The sequence below is a fragment of the Balaenoptera physalus genome (genome assembly GCF_965194825.1).
Source record: "Balaenoptera physalus genome assembly, chromosome: 19".
NCBI lineage: Eukaryota > Metazoa > Chordata > Mammalia > Artiodactyla > Balaenopteridae > Balaenoptera > Balaenoptera physalus.
In genome coordinates, this window is record NC_138900.1 from 57980256 (window position 1) to 58000768 (window position 20513).

The 20513-nt window shown below is 40.4% G+C and overlaps 1 protein-coding gene across 1 annotated transcript in view; it reads right to left on the reverse strand.

Annotated features, from left to right (window-relative positions):
- ADAMTS18 (ADAM metallopeptidase with thrombospondin type 1 motif 18) overlaps positions 1–20513 on the reverse strand; it is a 425082-nt gene that overhangs the window by 313283 nt on the left and 91286 nt on the right. The window contains exon 4 of the mRNA XM_082438969.1: positions 8491–8621. The gene's annotated coding sequence lies outside the window, so the exon portion shown is untranslated. The remainder of the gene's footprint in view (positions 1–8490; positions 8622–20513) is intronic.

Genomic DNA, 20513 nt, shown 5'->3' on the forward strand with positions numbered 1-20513 from the left:
ATATAGGGCTTCTAGGAGCCTCATGACTGATTGGCCTGCCCTTCTCTGTTGTGTCTCTGAAGATGCAGAAATTTCCCAATGTGACCCCTGTCAGCCCAGCTTGTTTCCTTGTATCCTACATTCATTGACTTTTCCCCCAATTTTACCCCACTGACTACCACCTCTTTCTGTAGCTTCAGTTCCTGAAACCACCTGACACAAAGGAAGGTCATCAGCTCTCAGGGCTTAGAATTCTTTTACCTGATCTCACCAGCCTGCTCATGTTTTCTAAAATCTCCTGTCTCCACTTTGATAATAATTGTTATCATAATCACATTAACAGCAAACACTCACTGGATGCTTTCTATGTGCCAGGCAGTTTTTACTTATTTCGTTTAAGTCCTGTGACCACCACATGAGGTAGGTATCCATTATTAAACTCTCTGAGCCTCAGTGTTCTTATCTGTAAAATAGGGGTATGCAAAATGATGAAGTTCACACAGTGGGTGAATACTAGGTCTGAGAATCACATCCAGGAATTCTTAATCCCAGAGTCCATGCTCTTAAACACTGCCCTGTGCTTACCCTAGTCTACTTGCTATCAAAATTTCCAAGGTCAGCCTCATCCATTCAGATAATAGAACTTGTCTTCTAGACTGTATCATATTCCAAAGGATGCATATAGATAGATAGATAGATAGATAGATAGATAGATAGATAGAGATAGATATATATATAGATATAGATATATCCCTCCTTTGATACATAAAATTTTAGAATTACAGAAGAGTTGTAAAAATAGTACAGTTTCCATCCATCCTTCATCCAGCTTCCCTGAAGGCCATGGTTTTTTCGGTCTTTGGGTCATCATTGTCAAATTCAAATCAACTGAACTGCAACACGATAGGGACACAGAAGGAAAACCATCTAATATTTTAATAGTACCTCACATGGGTGGCATGGCTTTCCCCCTTGGTGGAGGCTCTCGGCTGCCCCTCTCACACTTTTCCTGTTATTACTGATAATTTCCTCTGTACATAGCACAGGCACTGACCACAGATCTACACTGTTGACATAACAGATAGACCAAGGATTCTTAATTTTGTGGGGTCCTTGATGAATTTAAAGAATTGCCCCTTTCCCTAGAAAATGCAGAGGTAAACAATCCCATGTAATTCAGGCAGTCTGTAGACCCAGGGTACCTCTCTTGTCTGTTTTATTGTTTGAAAGCTAACGATTGCAGTCTGACCTGCTAACCTCACTCACTATCTTTTCCTCAATCTTCACAGGGCTTCTCCACACCACTAACCCCGGGAAGGCTGCCAAAGAATTAGAGCCACTCCTCCCAAGACACAGCTTTCAACCACTGAATTGTTGGTTTGGGGCTGCGGAAATGGCTGTTTGCCAAAGAATACATGTTACTGCCACCAGGACAATCTCATCAGGCGGTGAGGACAGTGGATCCACAGCTCCCACCATGTCAAATCCATTACTTCTGGGATTTCCTGACAAAGGGGCAGCCCAGTCAGCTCCTCAGTTACGTACTTGCCGAAGGTCAATCCACTTATCCGTACAGACCCCAGTGACTTCTCACAAATTAGTATTTATGAGCCTGATATCCTGTCCAATCTAAACATTCTACGTGGAATGTAGCTGGTTTCTTTCCTGATAAACTGAAAGTCTGAACGTCTCAGGCTAATATTCTACTAGGGGATCAGGTGGTTATTAGTGAAATCACAACACCTAAGAAAGGTCTTCAAAGAGAATCAGAGGACAGTCGGTCCTTGAGTTACTCCAAGCAAGAGGGTGAGCCTTCTTCGGGTAATGTAAGACCAACATGTTTATTGCCTTTTCAAATATTAACGGGTTAAAAAAAAACAGGCTATTTTCAAAAATACTCACATTTCAAAAATATAAAATTAGTCTATCCTCAGCATCATACGATGAAAAGAACTCAGGCTTTGGAATTAAACAAATAAACCTGAGTTTGGATGCGCCCCTTGACTGAGTTGTGTGACTTTGCTTATCCTCTTCTGTAAAATGAGGAAATAATGCACACGAAAAAGGACTATGATGAAAATGACATGTGGCAATGTGCGTAAGGGACTTTGCAGCAAGGACTAACTTAATGAATCTTACTTCTCTTTCCCCTAAAATTCTTACCACAACTCCCAGGTATCCAGCAGCAAGAAGGTAGACAAATCTACAACTTAAGACACATCAAATTTTGAAACATATTTAAAATTTAGGGAATGTAAGCGATTAAGAATGCAAATCTCGGGGCTCCCCTGGCGGTGCAGTGGTTGAGAATCTGCCTGCCAATGCAGGGGACACGGGTTCGAGCCCTGGTCCAGGAAGATCCCACATGCCACGGAGCAACTAGGCCCATGAGCCACAACTACTGAGCCTGAGTGTCTGGAGCCTGTGCTCCGCAACAAGAGAGGCCGCGACAGTGAGAGGCCCGCACATCACGATGAAGAGTGGCCCCCGCTCGCCGCAACTAGAGAAAGCCCTCGCACAGAAACGAAGACCCAACACAACCAAAAATAAATAAATAAATAAATAAATAAAAAGAATGCAAATCTCTATGTATGTCAGGTATTCAGAAGTCAACAAAGAACATTTAAAATACACCTAACAGCAAAAGACCTAAATAGACATCTCTCCAAAGAAGACATACAGATGGCCAAGAGGCAAATGAAAAGCTGCTCAACATCACTAATTATTAGAGAAATGCAAATCAAAACTACAATGAGGTATCACCTCACACCGGTTAGAATGGGCATCATCAGAAAATCTACAAACAAATGCTGGAGAGGGTGTGGAGAAAAGGGAACCCTCTCGCACTGTTGGTGGGAATGTAAATTGATACAGCCACTATGGAGAACAGTATGGAGGTTCCTTAAAAAACTAAAAACAGGGCTTCCCTGGTGTCGCAGTGGTTGAGAATCTGCTTGCCAATGCAGGGGACACGGGTTCGAGCCCTGGTCTGGGAAGATCCCACATGCCACAGAGCAGCTGGGCCCGTGAGCCACAACTACTGAGCCTGCGCGTCTGGAGCCTGTGCTCCGCAACAAGAGAGGCCACGATAGTGAGAGGCCCGTGCATCGCGATGAAGAGTGGCCCCCGCTTGCCGCAACTAGAGAAAGCCCTCGCACAGAAACGAAGACCCAACACAGCCATAAATAAATAAAATAAATAATAAAAATGAAGAATTTCTTTAAAAAAAAAAAAAAAAAAAACTAAAAACAGAATTACCATATGACCCAGCAATCCCACTACTGGGCATATACCCAGAGAAAACCATAATTCAAAAAGACACATCCACCCCAATGTTCATTGCAGCACTATTTACAATAGCCTGATCATGGAAGCAACCTAAATGCCCATCAACAGATGAATGGATAAAGAAGATGTGGTACATATATACAATGGAATATTACTCAGCCATAAAAAGGAACGAGATTGGGTCATCTGTAGAGACGTGGATGGATCTAGAGACTGTCATACAGAGTGAACTAAGTCAGAAAGAGAAAAACAAATATCATATATTAATGCATATATGCGGAATCTAGGAAAATGGTACAGATGAACCAGTTTGCAAGGCAGAAATAGAGACACAGATGTAGAGAACAAACGTATGGACACCAAGGGGGAAAAATGGGGTTGGGGGTGGTGGGATGAATTGGGAGATTGGGATTGACATGTATACACTAATATGTATGAAATAGATAACTAATAAGAACCTGCTGTATAAAAAATACAAATAAAATAAAATTCAAAAATAAATAAATAAAATAAAATAAAATACACCTAACAGAATGGCTATCATCGAAAAGTCTACAAATAACAAATGTTGGCGAGGATGTGGAGAAAAAGGCACCCTCGTACACTATGGGAATGTAAACTGGTGCAGTCACTATGGAAAACAGTAAAAAGGTCTCTCAAAAAAATAAAAATAGAACTATCATATGACCCAGCAATTCACTGCTGGGTATATATCCAAAGAAAACAAAAACACTAATTCAAAACATACATGCACCCCAATGTTCATACCAGCATTATTTATGATACCAATATATTTACAAGATATGGAAACAACCTAAGTGTCCATCAGCAGATGAATGGATGAAAAGATGTGATACACACACACACACACACACACACATACACACACACACAGAGTGGACTATTATTCAGCCATGAAAAAGAATGAAATTTTGCCATTTGCAACAACATGGCTGGACCTGGAGGAGATTATACTTAATGAAATAAGTCAGACAGAGAAAGACAAATACTGTATGTTCTCACTTACATGTGGAATCTAAAAAATAAAACAAATGAGTAAAAGAAAACAGAAACAGACTCACAGATACAGAGAACAAACTAGCAGTTACCAGTGGGGAGAGGGAAGGAGGGAGGGGCAAGACAGGGGTAGGGGATTAAGAGGTACAAACTACCATGTATAAAATAAATAAGGTACAAGAACATACTCTACATCACAGGGAAATATAGCCATTATTTTGTAATACCTTTAAAAGGAGCATAATCTATAAAAATATTGAATCACTATGTTGTACACCTGAAGCTAAGATAATATTGTAAATCAGCTATGTCTCAATATAAACAAACAAACAAACAAAACTGATTGCAATCAATTCTGGGCAAGATGAGGTAATCACACTCCAGCCTGTCTTTCCACTGAATGCAAATATCAAACCTGGACAGAATGCGTGGAGCAGTTATCTAAGAAATATATGGTAGCAGGCAGATCAGGGAAGCAGAATTGGAAGTATCACCAAACTGGTGGTAAGAGCCCCACTTTTTCTCCTAAGTGCCACCCAGCCCAGACACACACACACAGCTCGAAACCCAGAAGTGGACATTGGTGTGAACACTGGCATTCTGACCCAAGGATTAGGAAAGGGGGCTGCAAGGATCAGAGACAGTAAAAGAAGTCCCTTTTTCTTTTTTTAAAGTTTCTGTCCCAGCTGCTGGGCAATCCTGTCACATTGCAACAGCAGCAGCAGATTGGGAAGATGCCTAAAACTGAGGAAAGGGAATCCTTTTCCCTGACCAGAGAGCATGATTCCAACAGCATTAGGCAACTAGCCATTACATTTTTTCCTCTCTGTCTTCAGCAAACACTAAACACAATAAATTTTTAAATAATCATATCCAGACATATCATAACATGACTTGAAAACTAAAGACAAAGAAAAAACTCTTAAAAGCAGCCAGAGGAAAAAGGCACATATAAGGGAACAACAATTCAAATTTCTATAGATTTCTCATCAGAAACCATGGACACCAGAGGAATGAGAACTTTTAAAAATTTCTGCAGGTAAAGAACTGTCGACCCAGAATTCTACACCCAGTAAAAATGTCCTTCACAAATGGAGGTGGAATAAAGACATAAAGAGATGAAGGAAAATTAAGAGGATTCACTGTCACCAGAACCTTCTCTGAAAGACATGTTAAAGGAGGTTCTTTAGACAGAAGGGAAATGATACTGGGAGGAAACTTGGAACATCAAGAATGCAGGAGGAGGGCTTCCCTGGTGGCGCAGTGGTTGAGAATCTGCCTGCCAGTGCAGGGGACACGGGTTCGTGCCCTGGTCTAGGAAGATCCCACATGCCGCGGAGCAACTGGACCCGTGAGCCACAACTACTGAGCCTGCGCGTCTGGAGCCTGTGCTCCGCAACAAGAGAGGCCACGATAGTGAGAGGCCCGCGCACCGCGATGAAGAGTGGCCCCCGCTTGCCGCAACTGGAGAAAGCCCTCACACAGAAACGAAGACCCAACACAGCCAAAAACAAATAAATAAATAAATAATAATTTTAAAAAAAAAAAGAAAGAATGCAGGAGGAGCACAAGAAATGGTAACTATCTCGGTAAATAAAATAAAGTGGTCTGCTCCTCTTTAGTTGGCCAAAATATGTATGATAGTTAACATAAAAATTATAACACTGACTGATGGAGTTTTCAATGTATATAGATGTAATAGTACATATGATGCAAATATACATATGATAATTACTATATATATATTACATATAATATAATATATAAATATGTGTATAAATACATATGATAAACACAATACATATAAATAAAGAGGGGAAAGGTAAAAGTACCTATATTGTAGTTAGGTTTCTATACTCCATTTCAAGTTGAAAATATTAATTCTGAGTGGAAAGTGAAAAGCTAAGTACATTATATTATATCATGTTATACCATATTATATTATATTTTATATTGTAATCAACAACTAAAAAAGAAACAAAAACAAAACACAAAAAGCTTTTAAAGTGATACAGTTAAAATCTCAACAGAAAAGTTAAAATAAAATACTAAAAAAAAAAATCAAATTATCCAGAATAAAGCAGAAAAGAGGAAACCTATAAATGAAAAACAGAAGGAAGAAACAGAAAACAAAAAAACCAGAATGGTCCACCTAAATCCAAACACATCATCACATACACATGAAATCTAAGTAGACTAATCACACTATTTAAAAAACAGTTATTGTCAGAATAAATTTTAAAAATAAGATCCAAGGATATGTTCTCTACAAGACACGCTTTTAAATATAATGCTGTAGGTAGGTAATAATAAAGGGATGGAAAGAGATGTACCATGAAAATACTAACCAAAAAAAAAGGTGGAGTGATTCCATGGATATCAGACAAAGTACACTTCAGAACAAGGAAAATTACCAGAAATAAAGAGGAACATGGTATAATGATTAAAAGGTCAGCTGACAAAGAGACATAACAATCAAGTGTGTATTCACCTAAAAACAGTTTCAAAATACACGAAGGAAAAATTAACAGAATGAAAAGGAGAGACAGAGAAATCCACAATTATATCTGAAGACTTCAACCTTCTCTTTCAACAATAGATAGCATGATTAAACAACAACAACAAATCAGCAAGCATACAGAAGAATTAAGCAACCCTCAACTGACTTGATTTAATTGGCCTTTGTCAATTGTCGATTGTCCCATTACCAAGACAAGAAGGACACTGTAACAAAAGAACCCTAGTGGCAGAAAAATGGTATTAGACAACAGCCTGGACAAGTTGCTATCCTGGACGGATAGCACGTGTCTTAAGTCCAGGATTAGCCCGACTGGTGATGAAGGACAACAAGCCCTTTCTGGGCTTTCGTCTTTTTGCCTGTGGAACAGGCAGCTGGTGGACAGGGCAATGAAGTGCATGTTACGAGGCTGAAGACAGATAGTCTAGGTTAAAATCCTAGCTCTGCCTCTTACTAGTTGGATGAGCTTGGTCAAATGCCTTGACTACTTCTCTAGTCCTCTTTATGCTTCTCTGTGTAGCACTCCCACATTCATATGTAAAAGAAGACACAAAAGCACCTACTCTACATGGGGGCGGCGGTGGGGGGGTGGGGGGGAGGGGTGTGAAGTGGGAGGTGGGCGGGGAGAACGAGGTTATCTCAGTATCACACTTAAAACAGAACCTGGTCCATGGTAAACAGACAACAAATGTTATCGTTAAAACTATTATTAATTCCAAAATTATTGAGATAGAGCAGTGTTTCTCAACTTTTTTATTATTGCCTCCTTGAGAAGCTGTTTTCTGACATTTTTTTTCACCTAATCATACCCCTTCTCCCTGAAATTTTAATACCACAGATATATACTGCATATCTGTGTATATGCTGTGGCTCTTTGGAGAGCCACAAACCATTTTAATATTTAAGAACCAATTTTCACCCTCTTGGGAGAAATATTACCCCTGTTGAAAATGCACATGTTAAAGAAATCAATCTCTAACTTTCTATAATTCTAAATCGGTATAGATCGTATTATAAGACCTTTAAAATTACATATTTATGTTACATAAAATGTGAATGAAAGTTGCCAGTGGAATTGTTTATTTATTGTTAAATTATGCTAGGCAGCATTTGGGAGTATAATGGGTTAAATCAAAGGGTTTGGGAAAGGCTCCCTAAATAGTACAGGCAGGCAGCTGGCCAGAGACTCGGTCTCATTAGATAAATATCATTACATCCTGGAAATATATTTATGTTTAAGTTACTGGTATACACTATGAGTTTGAAGATTTATGAGATTATAAAAAATTTTTAGTCATGAAGAATATGAGAAAATGAAATATTTTCTTTTAGTCATGTAACTGGGCAGATTGAAATGTTCTCCTAATTTCTCTTGACATATAGCCCATCTCTCATTAGCTTATAAGGGTGTCTGTAACTGCAGCACCTGTCAAATACTTAGTTCCAATGATCAACGGTCACATTGCAAAGACAGCCCAACCTCATCTTGTCTTTAAAAGTGGAGAAAGAAGCCTAATACTAAATGTCTCTTCTGGAGCCAAGAAAGCATGTATTTTCTCAGCCCCTAAATCACACATTGATGGTAAAATAAGGCCCAAGCAGCCGTTTGGAATACTCCAGCCTTTCATTCCTTACTGACCTTAGAGATATTCAGCCTAATCTTGATAAATTATCAGAGTATCACTTACCCTTCACATTGGCTTTTTTTTTTTCCCCCTGAACTTCTTCTCTTGTGTTTTTTCTTCCATTCTGGTCATAATGAGTTATTTCACATTGGTTCCACCTCTGATGCCATCCAGTTGACCATTATTGAAGTATTCTGGAATTATTTTGGAAAGAAAGAATATAGTGATGTCAGAGAAGAAAGCTGACCAGTTTCCCAAACAGGGAATGTCTTCTGGGAAGATCACACTCAAGGTCAGATTTTCACATGAAGGAATTTACATCAGTTGATTGTGACTCTGGAACTGACTCAATTTAATCAAACTCCTAAACGATTAATATAAATCATAACGTCAAACTTCTGGTTTTAGTTTCTGGCTTTATTTGTTTGTTTTGTTTTTTCTTTACTCTGAAGAAAACACCTAACTAGTGACTGAAAAATAGATGTCTGTCATTCAGATCGTACCTACCCAAATAGCAAGGAACACACGGACACAAATTAGTAATTGTTAGATCAGAATGTAACCCCCAATAAAGGGGAAGATGGGTGGGAAATGATGATCTGGAATAGCAAAGACAAACAGTTGACATGTGTTCCACCATTGCCCTTACTGAACCAATGATAGACATTGTTAATCAATCACGGCGCACTTTTCATGATAAGCTCTGATGCGGCCCTGTATCCATCCCACAGAGTACTCGAGGCAGCCCCATCCAATCCATCAGAGTTATTATATGAGATGAAATCTTATATGCTATATTGGCCTAGAGGGACAATTAGTCCAAGCCATGGATCTCCTTTTTCTGCCATAAGACAGAGAACTCTTCACTAGTTATCAGAATTTATAGTTACAGCAGGTTTCGTACTCTTCTCTCACTGCTGGGACTAGAAAATTATTGCCATATTATCTTTTTGTTCTGGTGGAGCATACCTGACAGATAAAATTAGAGAGATAGAATAACGTTGAACTTTAGGGAAAAGACTCTAGTGATGAAACCTGAGCCTCCGTAGTACTTGTCGAAATCTCCATGGAGATTTTGTGCTTCTTAAACGCACCGATGCCGGCCATCTGGGAAAGGGAACTACCCAGCGCATGTGATTCAACGGTCCTGACTCTAGCATTACAGATAGTGCTGACTAATCGCGGTCTTGCTTGATAAGTGAGGACAGATACAGTACTCAAGACTCCACAATAGGATGCTCTAGACTGCTCCGCCCAAGCAACTAGATATGGTGTGCCAGGCAATCACTAGAGTTAGACAACTCTCTCTTCTTCTGAGCACGGTAGAAAGACACTGAACCGACATTTGCCCAGTCCCTTTAAGGTAAGTGTGGCCAGGTGACTTGATGGGCCAATGCTATTGGAACTGAAGAGACACGCAAAGCTCTAAAAGGCAGTTCGTGATTTAACTGCATCAACCAAGTGGCCTGAATCATTCCATATGGTAGCTGCAGTATCAGTTTGGGGCTTACAGTGATGTGGCTTAAAGCCTTCAGTCTACCCACGATAAAAACCGTGATGGTTAATTTCATGTGTCAACTTGACTGGCCACGGGATGCCCAGATTAAACATTATTTCTAGGTGTATCTGCAAGGGTGTTTCGGAATGAGATTAGCATTTGAACTGATGAAGCCAGTAAAGCAGATGGCCCTCCCCAACACGGGTGGGCATCTTTCAATCCATTGAGGGCAGAATAGAATAAAAGGCAAAGAAAGGAGGAATTTGCCCCTTTTTTTCCTGCCTCTATGTGTGAGTTCATTTCATCTTCTCCTGCCCTCAGACTGGGATTTACACCATAGGCTCCCCTAGTTCTCAAGCCTTCAGACTCAGACTCAATTATACCATCAGCTTTCCTCGGTGTCCAGCCTGCAAAGAGTAGACCACCAGACTTTTCATCCTCCGTAATTGTGTGAGCCAATTCCTCATAATAAACATGTGTGTCTATTACTGGTTCTGTTTCTCCGGAGAACGCTGACTAATACAAGCATGTAGAGTGAGCAAGAAGTAAGCCTCTGTTCTTTGAGGCCATCGAGATGGAGGAGTTGTCTGTTCCTTCAGCATAACCCAGCCTATTCTGAGACGTGGTACAAGGGAAACTTTTTTGCAATCCTTGCAAAATCTTTCTGGGAACTCTCAATAGGAAAAATATGGCCTCCTCAAGGTGCCTTCAATTTTGGCAAACTTTAAACATATAAGCAGATAAAAATAAGCTCTCTTGATACTGGGGGATCTTTTGAGATGAGACCTCGAAAGAGGACCAGAGAGCAGGTTTGAACACAATCGGGAGGAGAAGGGGGAAAGAAATGAAGGAGAAATACACATGGGAACAATTCTTCAGGCCTCATGCAAACTTGTGCTGATCCCTGATTTTTTATTTCTCCAGGACAACTGGGCAGGGACCCAAGCCAGTCTGTGTTGGAATAAGATACACTGAACCACAGTGAGTGTGCTGGCCCCAGAACTACCATTGAAAGCAAGATGGGGACAGGAATGGTTAAATGTTACCAAGCATCATTTTCTAGGCAAACATTTAATTTTTTTGTTGTTTACATGTCCCTTCCACAATAGGAAAGAAATTCAAATAACTGGTTTAAAGAGGGCTTGGTGCTACAAAAGACAGTATTTTTTTTCTGTCTAGCTTTCGCAATATATAGTACTTTCAGGCCATAAAACATTTTTCAACAATATGATTACAAATTTTAAGGGGTGCCATCCAAAAACTATAAACTACAAATCCAACTTCTAAAAGTGCATACAATGTCAAATAATAAAATGTTTTCTACAATAGAAAACATGTTTTCTTGGGTAAAGTAGGCTGCTGATATTTTAAATAATGACATAATAATAAATTCCCAAACAAATGAACTGAAGGCACTTCCTTACTCCCTGCAGCTGTTACTTTCTTATCAAGGATATGTTTTAGAAGAAGATTCGAAAGTGATAATGTCAACTCACATAAAAATATTGTGCTTTCCCAGTCAAATGTCATCAAAACTACACATTCAGTTACGGTTTTATAAAAGTATAAGGTCCCAGGGACTTCCCTGGTGGCACAGTGGTTGAGAATCTGCCTGCCAATGCAGGGGACATGGGTTCGAGCCCTGGTCCGGGAAGATCCCACATGCTGCGGAGCAACTAGGCCCGTGAGCCACAACTACTGAGCCTGTGCGTCTGGAGCCTGTGCTCCGTAACAAGAGAGGCCGCGGTAGTGACAGGCTTGCGCACCGTGATGAAGAGTGACCCCCACTTGCCGCAACTAGAGAAAGCGCTCGCACAGAAACGAAGACCCAACACAGCCATAAATAAATAAATAAATAAATAAATAAATAAATAAATAAATAAATGGTAGCAGAATTCTTTTTTTTTTAAAAAAAAAAGGGGGGCTTCCCTGGTGGCTCAGTGGTTGAGAATCTGCCTGCCAATGCAGGGGACACGGGTTCGAGCCCTGGTCTGGGAAGATCCCACATGCCGCGGAGCAACTAGGCCCGTCAGCCACAACTACTGAGCCTGTGCGTCTGGAGCCTGTGCTCCGCAATAAGAGAGGCCGCGACAGTGAGAGGCCCGCGCACCGCGATGAAGAGTGGCCCCCACTTGCTGCAACTAGAGAAAGCCCTCGCACAGAAACGAAGACCCAACACAGCCAAAAATAAATAAATAAATAAATAAACCCAAAGTTTAAAAAAAAAAAGAATTACCTCTAAAAAAAAAAAAAAAAAGTATAAGGTCCCGGGAATATATTTCATAATTGTGAGTGGCACTTAAAAGATTTACTTTTGGCTTAAAGACCTAAGTGTAAGGCCAGACACTATCAAACTCTTAGAGGAAAACATAGGCAGAACACTCTATGACATAAATCACAGCAAGATCCTTTTTGACCCAGCCCCTAGAGAAATGGAAATAAAAACAAAAATAAACAAATGGGGCCTAATGAAACTTAAAAGCTTTTGCACAGCAAAGGAAACCATAAACAAGACCAAAAGACAACCCTCAGAATGGGAGAAAATATTTGCAAATGAAGCAACTGACAAAGGATTAATCTCCAAGATTTACAAGCAGCTCATGCAGCTCAATAACAAAAAAACAAACAACCCAATCCAAAAATGGGCAGAAGACCTAAGTAGACATTTCTCCAAAGAAGATATACAGATGGCCAACAGACACATGAAAGAATGCTCAACATCATTAATCATTAGAGAAATGCAAATCAAAACTACAATGAGGTATCATCTCACACCGGTCAGAATGGCCATCATCAGAAAATCTAGAAACAATAAATGCTGGAGAGGGTGTGGAGAAAAGGGAACACTGTTGCACTGTTGGTGGGAATGTAAATTGATACAGCCACTATGGAGAACAGTATGGAGGTTCCTTAAAAAACTAAAAATAGAACTACCATATGACCCAGCAATCCCACTACTGGGCATATACCCTGAGAAAACCATAATTCAAAAAGAGTCATGTACCACAATGTTCATTGCAGCTCTATTTACAATAGCCAGGACATGGAAGCAACCTAAGTGTCCATCATCGGATGAATGGATAAAGAAGATGTGGCACATATATACAATGGAATATTACTCAGCCATAAAAAGAAATGAAATGGAGGTATTTGTAGTGAGGTGGATGGAGTTAGGGTCTGTCATACAGAGTGAAGTAAGTCAGAAAGAGAAAAACAAATACAGTATGCTAACACATATATATGGAATCTAAGGGGAAAAAAAAAAAAAGGTCATGAAGAACCTAGTGGCAAGACGGGAATAAGGACACAGACCTACTAGAGAATGGACTTGAGGATACGGGGAGGGGGAGGGGTAAGATGTGACAGGGTGAGAGAGTGGCATGGACATATATACACTACCAAACGTAAAATAGATAGCTAGTGAGAAGCAGCCGCATAGCACAGGGAGATCAGCTCGGTGCTTTGTGACCACCTAGAGGGGTGGGATAGGGAGGGTGGGAGGGAGATGCAAGAGGGAAGAGATATGGGAACATATGTATATGTATAACTGACTCACTTTGTTATAAAGCAGAAACTAACACACCATTGTAAAGCAATTATACTCCAGTAAAGATGTTAAAAAAAAAAAAAAAGATTTACTTTTGTAAAACATTCCAAAGGAGAAATTCAATTATTGGACAGAAATTATAAATAATTTTTCCCTTCAAATCAGATATTTAGTATTTCTATGAATGGCGTAGATTAATTCATCCATTTATTTCATCAAAAATATTTCTAAGCCTTATCACTCACCAGGTTCAGTTCTAGATGCTGAAGCTGCCACTGTGAATAAGACAGACAGCAACTGGACTCATAGAGCTTACACTCCAGCGGGGGTAATAAATAAGCAGAAATGATAGACATAGAGAGATGGATGGATGGACGGACAGAGAGAGAGAGGGATGGATGATAGGTATCACTAATGACTTCTTATTATATTACATATAAGTTCTATAGTCTAGGGATAAAGAATGATGGTCAGAGGTACTATTTAAATAAAAGAGTCAAGGAAGCCATCTCTGAGGAAGAAACCTTCGGGAAGAACCCTAAATGAAGTGAGGAAGAACATTCCAGGTAGAGGGGAGAGTTAAGTGCAAAGACCCCGAGGCAGAAACAAACTTGGAAGATTTAAGATGCGGATCTTGAGATGGCAAGATCTAAGACGGAACAATGACAAAAGACAGTAGACTGTGTGAAGAAAGGCATCGTTGGAAGCAAGGAGGTCAAAGACAGAGAACGCAAAGCATTAGGTGGTTCATTTTGGTGGGTGGCCCCATATCCTCTAGTTGAACGATTTTTAATTAATTTTGAATCTAATCTTTCTTATCTGTTAACGTAAAGCCCAAGATTTCACTCTAAATGCCATGTCTGCCTGTCCCTCAAGTGTTTGATATATAGTGTTTGTATTGTTATTTGGTTCTAAATATTTTCTAAATTCCACTGTGGATTTTTTTTTTTTTAGTTGAGCAATGCTCTGTTTGAAGTGACGCATTAAAATTACCAAACATATGGTCTTCTGTATGTGCCCATTACATAACTGTGTTGCTCAGATCTGTATTTTCACTGATGTCTGTCTGTTTAATCTACTGGTATCTACAAGAAATATGCTTCAATCTCTTAGTACAGTTTTGTATTTGCCCATTTCTCCTTGTAATTCTGTCCATTTTCTGCTTTAAATATTTTGTGATTATCTTGTTACTTATACACATTCAGGGTCAACTTTCTAGTTCCTTTCTGGTTAGTGATTTCCTTTTATTAGGATTAGATAAGTCTGAAAAATGTGTTTTACCTTACAATCTGTTCTGTCCAACATTAATATGACCATTTTAGTTTTGCCTGATATATATTTTTTCATCCTTTAACTTTCAACTTTTCCATGTTATGATACATTTAAAATATCTCTTGTAAACAAAAAGTGGCAGATTTTTTTCCCAGTCTAAGAATTGCTATATTTTAATACATGAACTAAGAAATTTACATCTATTATGATTATCGAAATATTTAGACTTAATTCTACCACCATTATTTTTAAGACCAATTATTTTGTTAATCAAATTCCAATGACAACTTGATAGTGAAAATTCAAATTATACACCCAAGTATGGCACAAACTTGTGACTTTGTTTCTTGTTGGGAAGGTTTTTTTCCCCTCTACAGACCCCCAAACAGCATCAAGCTCCTGGTTGTTCCTCCAACTAGGGAGCACAGTTTTTCTACTGCCCCTTTCACACTGAAGCAGCACTTCTTGGTTTTATGTGAGGGTCTCCATCCCAAATTCCAGCCTTGCACTGCCCATAGGGTCACTGTGTTAGTTTGCTAGGGCTGTCGTAACAAAGTACCACAGATTGAGGGGCCTAAATAACAGAAATTAATTTTCTCCCAATTCTGGAGGCTAGAGGTCCACGATCAAGGTGTAGGTAGGATTGGTTTCCTCTGACACCTCTCTCCTTGGCTCATGGGTGGCCATATTCTCCCTGTGTCTTCATATGGTCTTCTCTCTGTGCATATCTGTGTCCAAATCCTCTCCTTAGAAGGACACCAGTTCTATTGGATTGGGGCCCACCTAATGACCTCATTTTAACTTAGTTACTTATTTAAAGTCCCTTTCATCAAATACAGTCACCTTCTGAGATACTAGGGATTAGGACTTCAGTGTATGAATTTGGGGGGAAGGACATAATTCAATCCACAATAGGCAACCTCCAAATTCAATCTGCCAGGTTGCCAGAAGTGGAGGCTCTGAGTGGTCTTTGATGCCTCTCTCTGAGTCTAGTTTAAGACCAAGCTCCACTGCTGACATTTCTAGGAAGTTAATCCTGGTCCGACGCCCCTGGACAGCATGCAGAGCTTCCTCAGCAAGGCGCTGTGTACGTACTTCCCTTTTCATGCTATATAATCATTGGGTACATACAGCCTAACAGAGGAGGATGATATGATAACACTGGTGATGATGTAGCACCGGGCACAGAAACTCTTCGAGGCAGTTACTGTGATTAACCACCTTTTAAAAATAAAGAAGCTTCGTCACAGAAGGGTAATTAATCCACCCAAGATCACAAAGCTAGGGAGCGATACCATTAGGATTCAAACACAGCTCCTCAGGCCAGAGTCTGCATCCTTACACCACTATTTACTGACTTTGGAATCCAAGAGACTTGGTCTGAATTTCAGCTCTGCCACTAAATTATCAGTAAGCCTCTGAGAACGTTGCTCTAAATGTACCTCCTTTGCTCCTTTAACAAATACTGAGGACCAGTGGTATGTCACTCGGTGTGACGGGGCTGGGGATACACAGCGAGCAAAACCCTGCATGGACTTCGTTCTCATGGAGCTTACGGTCTCATGGGGGAGCTGCCCCTGGGGGGATGGTGTGGGGGGATGATTTCAATGAGGTCAAATTATAAGCCAAGAAGAATGCCCTGAAGGAGAGGAATGTGCCACAGAGTGGAAACCTGCTGTAGAATTGGAATGGCAGGGATGTCCTGCTGGAACACATGGATACCAGGAGGAGAAACTGGCAATAACTAAGCAAAGGGTATGGTCAAGAATACAAAGAGAATATCCCAAAAGGAAGAGCACACCCCAAGGTCCTGTGGAGGAAGGAGGCTGGGCAAAAATCCAAGAACTGAAAGAAGATGCATGTGGCTAGAACACAGAGAGTGAGAAAGAAGGTGGTGTGAGATGACTCTGGAGAGGCTGGCAGGGAGAGGAAACGCTAAACCTCTCTACAGATTTCTACCAAAAGGGTTTTACCAGGTTGAACTCATCCATAACCTGTCAATAATACAATAATAATTCCTTCCTTGTAAGGCTGTAGTGAGGATTTGCTGGGGGGGAAAAAAAAATCTATGACAGATGTCTGGGCTGTGGTCAGCACCCAGCCATCAGTCTTTTTTTCAGTTTTTCTCAACTGTACTTCTTGTAAGGAATGTCTAGTCAACAGTCTTGTCCACTGGGGTTTTAGTCCTCCTTTAAATTGATTTCCACACAAAATGTAGGACATTCGTATCTCACTCTGTGGCCTGTCCTTTCAACCTTTCATTTGCATGAAAATTACTAGATCAAATAATGTCATCCTGCAGAAAACCCACAATTGTGAAATCAAGCAAACCTTGCAAAAGTGGCCAAACCAGAGGATTTGCCAAATGCCACCACTACCAATTAGAAGCCAGAGTGATTTGGGACAACATCTTTAAGAAAGAATAAGAAGTCTTTCTTCCAAAGAGTACCACAAAAACTCTCCCTTTAAGACGTTAAAAAAAAAAAAAAACTCTCCTTTTATAGAGAACAGAGGGTAATGGCGTTGAACAGTATTCTTCCCCAGCTTTTGGTACAACCGAGTGCTGAGGGCTTACATGGCAAGTGCCACATTTTATTGGGTGTTTTGTCATCTTCTCTAGGGCTATACACTCCCTGACTTCTCAAATGTAATATAAAGAACTCCCTCTTTCTCGTCTTTATCAGTTATAACATTTGGAACCATCAAGTTCACCACTGCAAGGAGACTTGGGTTGAGAAGGATAGCTAGACCTTGCAGCTCTGACGCTGCCCTAAGATTTATATTTCTTATAGGAGTCCTGGTGCGACCACTCCACTGGCCTTGGGTAGTGTTGGAGCAGGAGAAATGACTCATACTTTAGCCTAAATGTGGACAAAAGACCCTTCTCTTTATACCCCATAACTTAACTGAGACAATGTCAGAAGAGTCACATCCGACTTTGCTAAATGGGAAATCAACACCAAAACCAAGAGTACCCAGAATGCAGATAATCTGTTTACCGAGAATGACCAACTCACTGTCAGCTTGTGGCTCCATGTAGCTGAAGGCAACTCCAAACTTCTCATCCTTCTTTAACTCTCAGCACCTAGCAGTTCATGCCTACATATCTGAGATCTTATATGCTCTACCTAAACACTGAGCCAAAAAAAGAGAAATCCATGTCTCCTTTGTGGTTTACCTAGACCCGTCTCTTCCTTGGTTGACTAACACCAGGAATAAAATTCACTTGTAACCTCACCTCCTATTCCTCCTTAGGCTGAGGCTTTATTGGGCATCTCTCTAAACAAACTTAGAAATGCAAGATCCACATACCCATCAGCAGAGGGTCATCTCCTCACAAATACTCCATTCTCCAAAGCCCAGTTTTCTCAAAAAATGGGAAAAAATTGTGCCACAGAAGATAAGTCTAACACCCACTCACCATTCTCTTGATACATTTTTTAAAACGCAGATGCTGTTTTCAAATAATTATAGCTACATTCTATTTCATAATATTGTAATAATTTTCAAGCTGTTACATCTGTCTTCTCTAGCCTCCAAATACCTTTATTTACTGAACTGTACAAAAATAACTGTAAGACAAGTCAGAACAGGCTTTAACCCACCCTCTCTAATGAACTATAAGATCTGAGAGGGCCAGGCTGTGTCTGAGTGATCTTTTATGCAGCTATGATTGTGCACATCCTGGTGACTCTGTCTTGAATTCCTTCTGGTAGACACTTTTCAACCTTGTTGGCTTCCCAGCATCTCAACTTTCTTCTAAGTTTGGAGAATTCTCCCTGTGTCCCACTACAGAAGCTGCAAATGTCAGGTACTTCTTTTCCCAGACTCCCTTGCAGCTACAGCGTGAACACACGACCCAGGCTCTGCCAATCAGATGCACCCACAATGGACTTTGAAACAGGACCCAGCAGTACCAGGAAGTGGGACCATCTCAGGCAGCAATAGAGGTTGCAGCAAACTTGAGCTCCCAGGACACAACTACAGAGCTGTAAGTCCAAGTATTCAGGGCTTGTGTTTTTTTTTGCCAAACCAGTTCTAGGGTATGGTTTTGATCTTTGTCTCTGTGTAAATCTGAGCCTGGTTTTTAGCCCTCCTAAAAATGCCCTTTTAATAAAACTCCTTTTCTGCTTAAATCAGCCAGAATCAGTACCCGGAATGCCCAGTTAAGTGTCCTCACTACACTTTTCTTACCTGGAGAACCAGCTCAAAGCTCCCACTAAGTGGCTGATAAGTGAAAATAGGAGGCAATCGCCTGGCTATTATTGATCTAATTCCTGCAGATAAACAGGAAAATGGATTTAAAAAAAAACAAAAAAACAGACCAATCTCCTGTTTTGGAGCCTATGGACCCAGGTCCAGATGCTGTTCTCCTTCCCGTGGAAGCACAGATTATCCTCCCAGATAACCACCCATCAGTCTGATAACAGTACTGTATATCTGTAGCAACACACAGAAAATCATTCTCAGTTATGATGAAGGTGTAAATGCTTTTTAAAAAATGCTTTCCACTTTTAAAAGATGGAAACCCTCAGCTGAAGAGAGACTTGTTTTTTTTCAGGTGAATATTTTGGACCACAGGTTTCTGCACGATTTTGCTGAAAAGTAAATGACATGTCATGGTTTCAGAGCAGAAAGAGACCATTCCAAGTGAATCTGCATAATCCTATCCTTCATTTTTGTCACAGACTCGGGGTCAAGTGAATCGTGTTTAATGGGAGAAGTCCTCTCTCAAGGGCTGAGGAGTAAGACCTTTCTAGAACAGGGAATAAGACCCTGTCACCCTCCAGGGTTATTCTCTCCTCATGCCCTCTATATTCAACCCAAAAGCTTCTGTCTGGGGAATCCTCCCTTGCCATGCCGAGGATGGAGACACACAGGGTGTCCTCTGAGCAAACTTGGGAATGTACCTCATCACATTGTCACCAAGATTTTAGGACAGAGCAGTGAGCAATTATGTGCAAACAGATTCACAAGTGGGCCATTGTTTCAGGCTGTGGTTACTCATATGTCAGTGTGCTTTCAAAGTGCATGCTTCTTACCAACAGGGTCAGCAACAGACCCTTAAATTACATGGTTGTGGGTATAAACAGAGCCTTCCAACCTTGGCTCTCAATCAGAACAAAATTTGTGCTGAGGCATAAAGAAAGTTTTGTGCTGCTGGGAATGTTCGTCCAGAGAAATCTACAAATAGTGAGCTGCTTTACTACAGATGTCCAAGGGGACCTTAAGATAACACTTTGCTATCAGTGAATTTCAGGCAAAATTTATCTGCTGAACTGTCAGTAGAGAAATCCTACCTAGAATCCAATAGGATAAATGGGACTCAACCTGCTTGTCAATTTCAAACAATGGGTGACTGGTCCTAATCATTGGCTTGGTGGGAAAGAGTACAAGATTGATTAGCAATGTCTACCCTGGGATGGGAAGTGAGTTCCATGAATTTTAAAAGCCCTGTCACCTGATGTCACAGTGTCAATTAAGCATTGCCTGACTTCCTCAATTCAGTCCTGAAATCTCCATCCTTGGAAACTCCAAAACTGTTTCCTTCTGCTTCTCTTATAATGCTATATTCCACTCTACTATTTGCATGTTTCCATTTGCCTCTTCTAGCTCTTTAATTCCCCAAGGCAAGAAACTTCAGCTTATCTACTCCTGCATTCTTCTCCGGTTTTAGCCATCTTCCACCCAGCCTTTTACCTATTCCTTAATTCTGCAGCAAGTATGGAATTTCTGCTCTGTTTTGGAATTGTTTAGACCAGAAGAGAA